Genomic DNA, 13,849 nt, shown 5'->3' with positions numbered 1-13,849 from the left:
GAACAAGCCGAGGGCTTTTCTTTGAAATAAGGACAAACAATTGGATGGGAAGGTGCACAAAGAAGATGGTTAAAATAAACAGCGGGGGGGGGGGGGGAGCCTTAATCATTATTACTTCACTTCCTATTCAACTGACTGTATTTAAGGAGTTTCTTTTTCTTCTCGAATGGGAGAGCCTCCTAAACTGACTGAAATAAAAAAAAATACCTGGTAGTTTTCAAGGTTTGTGGTTTCAAGCTGCAGGAAGGCACACAAAAATAAAAGATGGCTAGCCAGCTGTTTTAACCTCTTGTACCTGGCTTCAGTGCTGGGGCTCATCAGGATTATTCAGTTATTCGTGCTATCTGTGCTTGAATATGTATAGTGTACGATCTAGAGATCCGCACGCTGCCTTGTAGCATCTCTTTATCCTCCGGTCATTGGCATTTTTTTTTTGGGGGGGGGGGGGGATTCTTCAACATAAACATGTATTCCATAGTTTTCATTTTTATGATAATGAATATAGAGGGTCAATGAAATATAGGGGGGAAAGTCGTAAATCTGCAAAAGTGAAACCTACCCCAGGAACAAAGAAAGGTCAGGTAAACCATCTGTGTAAGTCACAGGAACAGTACCTGCTGTTTCGTTTATGCAGTGATACTTGTTTATTGTGCTCTGAAATGAAACTTATCTCTTAGACCAGGCTAAAACTAAAGGAAACCTTTCCAGACACTAAAGGGCATGATTTGCATCTTTCATCAGAGAGGCACATTTTTTTTGTTTCTTCATTTTTTACTAGTTAAGGCTTATCTTTTCAAGGATGCTGCACCAGCAAAAGATATAAAGGGGCCGAGAAAAATCACTGTTTAATATTGCAGAATTTACTGCTTCCATTCTGACCATGAGCCTAAATTTACACAATGAAATTTGATTATCTCTAATAACAATATTAGATCCTGCACTGGATGGATGAGAATTGAGGTGGTTTTGTTGATTGCAAGGGTTTAATGTTGCATTTCAGAATCTGATGTGGTTTAGCCTCCCTTCCATTAACTGGAAAACCCCTGAGGTTTTACAATTATTTCTTAAAGATAATACATTTAAGATTGCATTGGTAGGCTGAAGAAAAGTCATAAAGGCAAGAAGGGAAGCCCTTAATAACTCTTGAGATTCAGACATGTTCAGCAGTTAGATTGGCTCTGACTTCACCAAGGGTCGACAATGTGTCATTTCCATGAAGCCAAATTGCCCTCTGCCTATATGATATTAATGTGCAAATCAATATTTCAGGGATTAAATTTCCCTTCTTCATTTTTTATGGTTTCTACCTCAATAAGTCTCAAGTCTATTAGAAGAGGCTGGATGATTTAAAATCTTTCACTGCAGAATGGCTTGTCGTAGCCTTGTTTCACAGACCGTTTTTGGATTTTCGTTGTAAAAGACTAAAGGCATTCCCAAGAAGTTGATAGTCAATGTAGGAACATGCTCAATATTGTAAAGCCCTTGTTCGATTAAGAGCTAAAAAGGTATTGAAAATATAATATATATGTTTATATAATATATATACATTCTACTGCTTTAAAAATATTGTGTTAATCACCTATTGATTTATTTCAAAATCAATTGAAGCTCCTTTCTTATTAGTGATTTGTTCAGCATTCTTCAGCATTGTTGTTAATTTTCTTAAACAGCATGCATGAATTAATCGGCTGTGAGAATGTGTCTTGGATTTTCTTTTAGGAATAGATTAAAATCAGACATATTTACTTCTTTAACTTAAGTGGTGTGAGCAGCTGAGACTTGATAAAAGAGTCAGGGCGGTATTTTCTGCACTTAGGATGCAGCCTTGTTTTAATGCAGCAAAGGGGCCTTTTACAAATATTGTATGATTTCTGCATAGAAGCTTATCAACAATGTTTGTTAAGGGTTTCTTTCTGAATATTCACAATCAGTTGAAAATGAAAATGGAGCTATCGGATGTGGAAGGAAACAATACATGACAGAAAATTCAGGTCAAAATATGAGGTTGTGACTTTATCACATAATCTTGGGAAGGCCCTACTGTCTATCATTTGGTGTTGTTTTATAGTCTTAGACCATCTGGACCAAGTTCCGCACAGCTGCATGAATTTCATATGTGATAGAACATTTTTTCCATTCAGTGTGAAATGTTCCTTCCTAAAAACGTACACCAGACTCGCTTAATTTAGTCTGCTAAAAGAAATGCACATGAAAAAGGACAAAAGGCTCTTTAATCTCTGCAAGCTGTTTGTTTTTCTTCAAGATTCCTGTCTGTTTGGGTTTGAAAAGTCATGTTTATTGAGGAGATGATTCTGAGGTGTGACATTAAAATAATATATGATTTTTGTGCTGGTTTCTGTTCTCCTACTTAATTTGCAGAACTACTTTTTATGCCTGTCAAAACACACAGTTAATCTATTCTTATTTACAATTAATCTCAATAAAATTAATCTTAACTATGCCTTAGTCAGTAGCTTAAAATATCTAATTATATTCAATTAACTGCTGTCATAGTAATTAACACTGCTTAATTGCCTCTGCATATATTTATGTAAAGCTCATTAGTTACTGCTTGCTCTTTTTTCCCCTTTTCTCATTCCCATTTTTGTTGCTCTCAGATCACTGACATAAAAACTCAGCCTAGTTTTTGACATTTCTGATCTTGAGAGATCTATGACAGTGACAGTAAATGATTTTGTAACCTGCTATTTGGGTAAATATTAGGGTATTTGTATGCAGAAAAGATACTAGGGCTGGGTCTTTAAAGACCCTCCAAGGCCTTCCCCTCTTTCCCCCTACCACAGCACAGACAAAAATATTTTCTAGCCTTGTTGATAGAAATATGAGAAGCCAGGTTAAGCTTTGTGTTTACAAATGAAGAGCCTTTCTGCATTCTGCCTTGGGGCTGTACCCACAAGGCAGAATTTTCCTGCTCCAAAATCGTTCAAAGGGTTAAAGACTTGGCCAGGGTTCAAACTGAAAAGCGCCCAGGGAAAGTGCATGTGAATATGTACAAGTTTCATGTAATTAGTGCTTAATTATATTAACATATGCAAATTGTCAACTTAGGAGCTTGTTGAGCTGGCAAAGATCAGCCAGGCACAATTGCTGTATTGTTCTGAAACAATAATGGATTTCAAGTTGGATTGTGGAAACACATAACTAGCTATCTAATTTAACTCATACCATGGTGAAATTTCATTAGTCTCCATGGAGACTGGTTTAATTGTGCTGACTAATGTTCTGGGCTGCAGAATGTCCTAAAAAGAAAGCGTTGTTTGCCTAATCCACCTTACAATGACACTTGTTTGTACATGTTTCCCTTGTGTGAGAATTTGCATATGCAAATAAATAGTTTCTCTGCCCCATTTGTCATGGCTGTTCATTACCCATGAAGAGGACATTGTTACTAGGCTGTTACTGAGTCTCCCAAGACAGGATAGTGTCAACCAGTCCAGCCACATTCTTTCATAATTTGTTTCTGATTAATAGACCAGAGTGAGGCTCATTCTATTCAGGCCTCTGCAAAGGGAAGGTCAGTTCTGTCACTGAAAAGAGTTTCCGCAGCAACTGAAGTTTTTCTCTCCCTCCTCCCTTCCCCCTTTGCTTTGGCTAACATAATCATATTTAAAATAATGTATTCTTGCTCTAAGGAATACCTCTACTAATAATCTCTGGTTTCCTAAAGCAAATGATAGGAAAATAAAGGAGATTCTGGTATTGGAATATTAATCCTGTTTTTGACAGAAAGGTAAACTGATATAATTGCTTTTCAGTCGAAGGAATGGGGGTTTATACAAGTGTGAAAGCATCGGAAAAGGATTAGCATTTTTTTGCATAATGAAAAGCTCTGTTGAATAGGGCACTGAATGGTTGACTGAATGACTAAGATGAAAGGAAGATGAAAATGCAGGCTCCTCTTTCTTTATGCCTATGTTCAGCTCTCCCTAAAGTTATGTTTGTCCAAGACTTGAGAAAACAAGCAGAAGCTCAGATTTCAGCAACTTTATAAGATGCCCTGAGTTTCCAGCATCATGTGAAGTAATATGTATGAGAATAGTGCAGTGATAAATACAGGTTTGTATGTAAAAGAGTTCCAGGAACATGACAGGCTAACCAAATATTGACTGTTGGGTATCAAGGATTCCCAGTACTTTGCTTGTGGGGAGGAGCTATTTTAAAACTTGCTAATGGAAATTATGCATCAATATGGAATCATAATGTAATCAAGTTTGGTATTTGGGGTAGTTAGATTAGTCAATAACTTTTTAAAATTATTGAACTTTTTCTCTTTGGAAAAAGATAATGAATTTGGACTTTACGTTGTATGTATAAGTGGTCTATAAACCTTGCGGTGGTGAGGGAACATTCTATTAATCCAAAATTTAAAATAGAGAAAATTGATTTAAGTAGAAATCAGGTTATGCACATAATAAGCAGCATGTTAAGCATGAGTCCATCCATATGCTTGAACTTTTCAGTAGATTTACAGTAGATTCACTTGTTACTAGGGACTGGTCCCATTCACACTGAAGGCAGTGATAAAACTTCCACTGGCTTCAGCTAGTGAAGAATCAGGTCCCAAGTTAGGGCTGTAACTGGTTAGCTGTTGACAATGTGATCAGTGCTTCTAATTATGTTCTCTCAACAGTAATTAGGGCAGTTAAAATACCATAAGTGTCAAGCTACTTTTAAAAGTGGGAATTGGTTCTTTTGTACATATGTAAATCAAATGCAGTATGGATAATTATTTATATGTATGCATATTAAATAGGTTCTTTTCCAGTTTTTAGGTCACCATAATTATTGATATACAAACACCGTAGAAAAGAGTTGATAGTTGCAGTATGTATTAAGCTTCTTTTGTTAGTTTGCAAACTTATATTTGTATGTGTTTGTGTTTTACTTAATTGGCTATTTTAAATAACTTTGAGAAACACATTTAAGAAATCATAAGTAAATACAGATAAATGAAATAAAGGTGTCAATACAGTATGGAATTATTTGCAGCCAGAAGTGTTTGATCTTAGTTAAGTCACAAATGATCTTTACTTGTTTAAACAAAGTTAAAGAAATTCTATATGGTTTTGTAAATCTTTATTACCAACTTTTTTGAAATTCCTTAAAACTTCTTATAAGCGAATAAGAAGTGTACATAAAGGATATTCTTTCAAAGTGGGAAGGGTGTATTCAGGCATTTCCCTAAGTAAAATGTGTTAATTTAAAAAATAAATTCATTTATATTTTAAAATATTGTTAACCAAGCACCATGTGTTGTAATTGGCAGTTTTCCAGCCACTGTAGAACTGGATAACACATGGGTTAATAATAACTTATGTGATGTCTGCATTCTTACTGAATGGGCAGAAACCCAGAGTATTCGCGTACTGAGATTTCAAGATTTTAGAGAATAAGATACAATGCAGAATATATTTATGTGAACTCATAGACAGATGGGAGAAAGAGAGAGACGTGTATCTCTTGTCATTTGCTTTAGGTTTGCTATTATAAACACTTCTTTTTGCACTAATATTTGCCGATAGCTAGATGAACAGTCTTTTAGAGAGAAACTCCGTAGTCCTTACTCAGGCAAAACTCCTAATTGTTTGCCTGAGCAAGGACTGCTGTGCTTGGCCTTTAATAAGCGTGTTTTCTAGCTGTTTTGTTTTGTAGTTTTTTGTATAATGATACTTATGCTGTTACACCAGTTACTCATTATAGTTGCTGTTTTTCTAGGTTTCAGAACTTTGCTAGAAAAAGTTTTTACCATGCTGAAATTTGGAGGTCCCTATGTAGGAGGGACTTTTTCTTTTTAAATGAAATCTTCTTAAGGAATAGTTTAACCAAGTTTTATGAGTGAAATAGGTTTACCATTTAAAGACACTCTTTGCATTAGTCCAAGCCAGCTTTGAGTTTAGAAAATGACATTTAGAAAGAAATTTGTCTATAATTTATTTTATGTGCTTTTGGTAATTTTGAGAACAATTTTAAACCACCTAGAAATTGGGATTTTTTTTGCAAGCAGACGTAGCAAATGGTTATGGCTGTCACACAGACCTGATAGGCTGTACCAACTCTTAAGTAGGTGTTACGGTCTTTCAGGTCAATAGTTCACAAACTAAAGGCTATATGTACATGATTGGCAATGGGGGCTCTGAAAACACATAGACTTCCATGGTGTCTGCAATACTTATTGCACCCAAACTATGACCTGCAAGACACACACCAAATGCTGCATTTAAATGGATAAATACACTAACTTTAAAACAAAGAAAGGCTTAAAAAAAAGTCTGTACTGATTCAAGTTTAAGCCATGCAAAACGGTCTGACTCTCCTCATTTGTCCTAAAGAAAATCAAGAATTGATTCAAATGAAGTGAATGGCGTTATGTTGGTATGAAAGTGGCATGAGTGACTAATGTGCAACTGATGTAAATGAGAGAAGAATCAAGGCCATTATCTTTCGCCTCAGACATCAGATCAAATCCTATATTAAGGATCTTTTCTTTCCTTTTTGCAACTTTAATACTACATTTTTTATGTGTAGAAAAATTATGACTGTGGTGACATGTATCATGAGGTGTTATTTCAACAGTTGCTCCAGATTTACACTAGTGTAACCAAGATCAGAATCTCTCCCAGTTTAAGGAAACAAGAGCCCAGTTCCCTAACCCTTTTTCTACTCTAAAGCTGTCATAGTTTGAGATTTTAAAGGTGTAAAGCAACGTCTTGCAAAGAGACAGAAAGATTCTTCATGTTTCCCAAGTATTACATAGAAATCCCCACACAGAGCAACTTTTTAGTTTCTCCCTATGTAAGGTATGGATCCTCATACCCACTCTCAGATACTAATACTCCCTAAAAAACAGAGCTTTAAAATATTTACCTCCAAGTGTTTTGCTATTCTTTAAATACTTTGTTTTGTTTGTTTTGTTTTTAATCAGGAGCAAAGATATAGATTGTGTTCATTATTTACAATATTGAGAGCATAACTAAGAAATACCTCAGCATTTTTAAAATAGAAGTGATGATTGCTGTTTAAATAGCAAATGCCTCTCCAAAATTCCCAAATTCCTAAAAGAAAAAAAATCATTTTGCCCATCACAAATACAGCCATCTCTGGGGTAGAAAGTTTCACATGCTACAGAAGCCCTCAGCTGTATCACAAAATTGCTTGGGACAGAAAGTTAAAGATACATCGTCCAACAGAAACAGCTTTATCAACTTAGATAGCCAAAATCTGGTTTCTCACCTGACATTCAGTTAATACACTGGGACAAACATTAAGAGTGCAGAACTGGAAATGAACTCCAGGGTTGTTGAGCGCCATTCCATGCTATCACAGGGACTGTGTAATATATCAAGCTCCATTTTAAAAGCAGCTATGTTTTATATCCCTACAGCACACACACTAGAAGGCTGACTGCCTTCATGGTTAGGAACCTTTTAATTTCCATCCTAAATGTATTCATATCCAATTTAAGCCCATTTGCTCTTGTGCCAGTTTACCTGGATTTACCTGGACAGGTTCTTTTCCTTCCTGGGAAAAGAATACTTTAGCTCTGGGTAAAACGTGTAACTGGATTTTTAATATTCATAAAGGGTGAAGGCCTTGGTTTTATAGATGGTATTTCCAGCATTACTCTGGCCTCTAGTTCTGAGTTAGAACCTGATCTAAAGCTCAACAAAGTTTATTGGAGTAGATATCTCATTGACTTTGCTGAGCTTTGGATTGGGCCCTTAGAAGAAAAGTGCTATCTACTGAATCATCAAAAGCACTTCATTCAAAACTTAAAAGTTTTCCTTGAGAGTCTTCATGCTAACTGAACAGAATAGGCCCAAATTGAATTAGTTTCTGAGATACAGGTGGTATGGTTGCAACTTTTCTTGAATAGTTTGAAAAGTTCCAAGATAAAGTGGAGTCTGCATATCAATGTATAAATAGTGGTGATGGAACATAGCAGTAGTTTGGCTGTTACAGAGTAGAGCCAAATTGCATTGAGATTGAGACACATCCCAAAATACAGACCACAAAATTAAAAATTAAGAGTTTAATTGCATGTTGAAACCCTGTTCCACAGCAGATTGTTCCTTTGTGCAGCAGTATGGGTCTGATACTGGTTGTCTGCATTATAGCCAAAACTCCTGTCCTTAATGGGGTGAATTAATGATAATGTGTTCGGATTAGAGTTTGTAGCCCAAACTCTGAATTTAATGGTTTGCATCCGTTTGTTTCACAACCTGATGGTTATTTGATAATAGTTTTCAAATAATGTAGCAGCTGTAATTTTAAATATTTTATTCTACTTTTTGCTGTTGAAAAGCAATGCATTTACTCTTAGTACAGCAGACTTCTGATGAGTTTAATAATTAGTGAATGTTTTAGGTTAAAGTCTATGTAATATTAATAAAAGCTGCCTTGTATAATGGTTTGTCTGGGAATTATTTAGGCTACACCATGTAATAATATTTTATTAGTTGTAATTTATTTTCTAGGAAGATAAAGGGCATTTTGAAGTTGTATGTTATATGCAGGAGTTGCATTAAGATAGGACAGTCCCATAATGTGCATGTCTGAAAAGGTGGGATAATAGTTGCCCAACAGAAAAAATGGGGTGGGTCATTTCTTTCCTGACATGAGGGAGGGTGCAGATTAGGAACCATTAAGGTTTGCCAGGAGCTGCTGGTCATAGAAGCCTGTTTAAGTACTCACTGTCAACAAGGAAATCATGGGCAGCACTTAAAGTGGCTCACCTCTGATTTATTCATAAACCTCACACAAGCACTTGGCTTTGTTCTTGCTCTGGTAAGGGGGAACTGATGCCAATAAGAACAGGAATAAAGAGCTTCTTGCACGGTCCAAAAGTGAATAGCACTTTACCTCAAAGCATGACCTCCATTTCCAAGATCTGTTGTGTTACAGTTGACTCCGTCTGGATGTGTATTCTCAGATGAATTACTAGAAGAGGTTACAACAAATATATACTATGTAAACCCTCTAGATATAACAAGAACTATGTAACTGGAACTTAGGTTCTAACTTGACAGCAAGGTTGAAGTATTCACAGTGAACTGAAAGATTTCTTTTTCAAAGACCTAATGTTAGTGTTTCTAGAACAAGTCAGAAAACAGTGTGGTTATGTGACTGAGAATCAGGTGAAAAATCTTGTTTGTAGAACACCATATTATTTATGAGATTAATGTGAAAAATGCATATTGATGATAAGAGTGTGACCAAAGAAAAATACATGAAGCAGTTCTGAGACTCTCCCCTTCCCCTCGCCCCCAGGTGATTTAACTATTAGGCATATTTGAATGCTGTTGCTTTATTTATGTTTCTCTAAAAATGACAGGGTGGTGCTAGCAGTCCACCATGGGGGAAGGGACCTTTAGAAGACGGTCAACTGGCATGTTTGCACTGGGGCAGAGGTTGAGTACAGTTACTTAAATCCCCAGAGAAACATTTAGTTAATGCTAGTCTCTTTCTGATCCTGTCTGAGTCTGGTTTTCTTTCTGCTTTTAATGCAGGTTATTTGTTGTTATTTTAGGGTTCAAATGTTTTAAAATTTACTTGCATTTTCACAACAAATTAAACAAAAGGAGTCATATTGGAAGATAGTGATGAGAGTTAATGATATGTCTTTAGATAAAGCAGTCCTCGTGTGCAATCTGATCACAGCCATCAGCTCATTTGTCATGGCTGAAGTGAAAATGTCAGGACCAATGAGTGTATGAGTGCTGAAGGGGGTGAAAGGGCTTTTGGAGACACTTTTGTGCTGGGAGTGGGCCATAGCTTAGATGCAGCTCTAGGGAAATACTGGGATTAGCCAACTCTGTGCACAAATCCCTAGCATAACAGAATTAGTTGGGAAAATGAGGTTTGCTAGAAAAAAAACATTTCTGTAGAATTGCTCTAGGCTGCAGCCCAATAACTATGCAAAACAGTGAGGCATTTTATTAAAATAGTTTTAGTGATGTGAACATTTACACATTCCAGTACAAGCCATGGTTGGTAGCCAACATTTATAATAAAGCCCAATTTAATGCATTTTACATATGCATGTGTTTGTACAAATTTATTGGTGTATTTAGGTAAATATATACTAAAATCATGAGGTTTTTCAAATTTGAAAAGTAATTCAGATCTTAATTTTTAATATTCATTTGAAAATTTAAAGAAGACAATGCACTAGAAGATAATAGATTCCAACCAATGCCAGTGAAATTAAATTGCACTGTTTGGTTCAAACAAAAGCTAAGAGGGTCACCTCCCCCACTGAATTTCTTTAGCTAGAAGGTTTAATTCATCCTGCAGGAACATAATTCCCATACTACATCAGACTAGTGGTCCATCAAGCTAGTATCCTTCCTCTGGCAGTGATCAGTATATGCTGTTTCTGAGGAAGAGGTAAAAACACCTGAGAGACATATATAGGATAATCTGCTGCACGCATCAGATCACATCCTGGTTTGTAATAGAGATTATTTTAACCCCTAAAGGGTGAAACTTTAATATTTTTTATACAATTTGTTAGCATTCATTAAGCTAACTTTATATGTTCTCAAGAGCTATATACATTTCCAGTCTCTTTTTTAATCTTGCTAAGTTTATGACTTTAATGATTTCCTGTGGCAGTGAGTTCTACGGTCTAATTATGTATTGTTTGGGGAAAGTATTTCCCTATGTTAGCTTTGAATTTGCCACTTTTATTTAATTGAAAGTTCTCTAGTTCTGTGGTACTATAACCATACCTCCATTTAGTATATGGGAAAGTCCCTGATAGATCTGACCCTTTGATATCCATTTGCAACCCTGTTTTGATATTCTACTGTTTAATTGAATTGGGGATCTTATTGGCGAGCCTACTGGGATGACAAGAAGGAGAAATAGCTCAGACAGTTATGTAGCCTGCACCACTGAGGCTGAACAGCAGCAGATCGGGGGGGCAGTGGGGAGGGTATGTCCAACAACTGCCTGAGTATTAGGAACAGTCAAACACCAGTTTGTCAGGCTGCTTTAGGGAAAGCATAGTGGCTGCTGTTCTGGAGAGAATATTTACCCATTTTATCCTTTCACCAGCTTGGGGGATAGAAATTATTAGGCACTGCTGCTGTTTTAACTTCAGGGGACTCAGGATTCTTGCTGACTTGCACAGGGTTTAGAAGACTGCCAATTTGGGGTTGGGAAGAATTTTTCCTTCATACTATGCTGCTGCTGCTAAGACTTTTTCACCTTCCTTTCGTATGTTTAGCTGGGGTCAGCAGTAAAGGCTATGTGTTTGGTATCAGTAGCAGTAGATCATGGACTGGGTGACTACCACTACGTCATGGCTAAATTAGACACCTTAGCATTGAGGTATGGTAGGTAGTAGCTTTGTTGTTTAGTGAGCTATTAGTATTTATATTTGTCACAATGTGTCAAATGGTATTCCCTTGTAATTGAAACTGGGTGGTCTGAGTCTTACTTAGTCTCTTATTTCCAAAACTTGATCATGAGTTTGGTAGCAGGCAGAGCTAAAGCATATGATGACTGTAGGAAGTGGAGAGAAATGGATGTGCAGAAGAGCCTTAGGCTGTGGCTCAGATACGAAGTAATCGTCTTTGGTAAGCCCAATAATTCTTGCATTGGGTTTGCAGCAAGAAAATGAAACCCTTTTGTGGTCATAGGTGTCAGGCCTGTGGTCCTTCTGGCCCTTCACAGAGATATGAACATGGCCATAGGGACTAAAGATACCAGATAACCTTTAGTCTGGTGTAGAAATTTGTAATAAAGTTGCAGCTACTGGCCTTTAAACCCCAATTGTTTGTTTATGGGTGTCATTCTGAATGGCAGCAGCAAAGTAATTTATTTGATCTAACTAGTACTTATCTTTGTTAGAAGCAGTCTACTGATTTCTCCGTTTCGTGTACAGTGAATTGTCCTCTTTCAGATAATGTACTTGTACAACCTTTTTTGTTTAATTCTATTGATTTACAGTGTTAAAGTGAAATATCTGATACCTGTTTCCACTACTTTGAGTATATGTAGTCAAAGGGGTTGATTAGTTTTTCCCCTCCCCCACAAGCCCTTTAGCTGTTTTAAATGTATAATTATCATTGCATGTCATTTGATAGCTGCACTAATTGCTGCCAACCATTGTCTGTTTGCACTTAATGCTGAAACCTGATCAACATCCTGCTTTGGTTGATGTTTGGTGGTAAACTTTAATTAACTCTTATTGCATTGAAGAAGAGCTCAGTCTCAGTGCTAACTAATCATTTACCTTCATTATGTCCTGACAGCTCCACTTGTTCCTGGTACTAATAGATACACCAGTCAGTAAATAAACCTGCAAGCCTTCATGCCTTGAAGTTGTTCCACATTGATATTTTGTTGCTTAAAGTATAACTGGGTAAAGATAATTATTTCAGTTAGTTTTGTATCTCTGCTTTTCCAGACACCAATCTCAAATTGCCTTTTTTATGCCAGACAATTTCATTTTAATAGTAACTGTAGATTTAAGATAACATTATTCCTTCAACATGGTTCCTATATACATGCATCTTTTGAATCAATATAATTAAGCTTGTCTCCTGTTGGAATTCTTGTAATTATTTTTCCTGAAATACTTTTTCCTGTAATGATATTGAAGTTAAAGTAATCAGGTTACTGGCAGATCATGTAAAATTCAACTCAAAATTGCTGGCTGCTTGATTTTAATTTGTCTGACATCAAGTTTGTTTGAAAAGGGATAATATGTGGTTAAACCAAGGAGCTTATAATTATGGTTGACATTTGTTTGTTTATAATGAAATCTAATTAAAGTTCATACATTTTAAAACACAAAAGTTAATTACTGAATTGCTCACTTCACTTATGCACAGCAGTCAAATTAACTTGCAGTGCAAAAAATGACAAAAGACTATGCATAATAAAAACAAAATGCCCAGCTGATCTTGGCTATGCAAAACAAATTTGCCACTATATTATTCTAGTCATTAATAAGCCATTTATTTTTCTAAACTCCTTTTTTAAAACAAAACAAGTGTTTTCACTGATCATGCTGATTTTAATATGAAATACTATTTACATGTTTAGTGTTCCTTACAGTGTTCATAGTTTTTCTTTTGTGGAATGCATAATTAGAAGTATCTTGTGCATTGTTTCTAAAATGTACTCAAAGACTTATTCTGTATACTACTCCTTCATTAAGAGTCTTTCTGAAGAGTCTTTCTAAAGTTGGAGCATCACTAAGAGAACTGGAATGTTTGCTTGAATACCTGGCCTGTGATTACTTTTATAAAGATAATTACAGGATTGCTAGCTTTCAAGCAAGGGGGTTTTTTGTGTTTGTTTGGTTTTTTTTAAATAACCATAGCATTTATTGTCCAGTTGACTACGAGGATCATGACACCATATTGACTCCATAATTATTATATTTTAGTTTTGTCTTAAATTCTGAACATGCTAAGAGCGTGCATATAAAATGTAGCTATTCAATTTTTTAATAAAAACAATATTTATGATAATTCATACACTTAAAAAGACTAGGTTGTTGTACAATAACACTTAATGTGTCTTGAGTTATATTTTTGGAAGCCAGAATTTAATGCTAAATCTTATGAAATGAGAAACACTTCTTTAATTTTTTGAAAATTTGTTTAAACAAGCCATTATTTTTTGGGTGTTTGAGAGCAGGTGACAGATATAAGCAGTGTGATTTTAGTGAAGACAATGAGGATTCATTTTCTCACTAATTTAATTTACTTGTGTCACTTAAAAGTAATATATAATGGGTGCATCTACACATGCGCTTTAATGCACAGAAGTCTATTTTACCGTGTATTAAAGCATCACATAAAAAAACCCC

At 35.7% G+C, this 13,849-nt stretch overlaps 1 protein-coding gene across 4 annotated transcripts in view; it reads left to right on the top strand.

Moving 5' to 3' along the window:
- The window catches only part of ZFHX4 (zinc finger homeobox 4), a 178,256-nt gene that overhangs the window by 2,403 nt on the left and 162,004 nt on the right, over positions 1-13,849 (top strand). The gene's annotated exons all lie outside the window — the stretch shown is intronic.

This window comes from Alligator mississippiensis, chromosome 3 (assembly GCF_030867095.1).
Source record: "Alligator mississippiensis isolate rAllMis1 chromosome 3, rAllMis1, whole genome shotgun sequence".
In the NCBI taxonomy this organism is placed as follows: domain Eukaryota; kingdom Metazoa; phylum Chordata; order Crocodylia; family Alligatoridae; genus Alligator; species Alligator mississippiensis.
The sequence above is the reverse complement of the archived record's forward strand: the minus strand, read 5'-3'. Positions and strand labels throughout refer to the sequence as shown.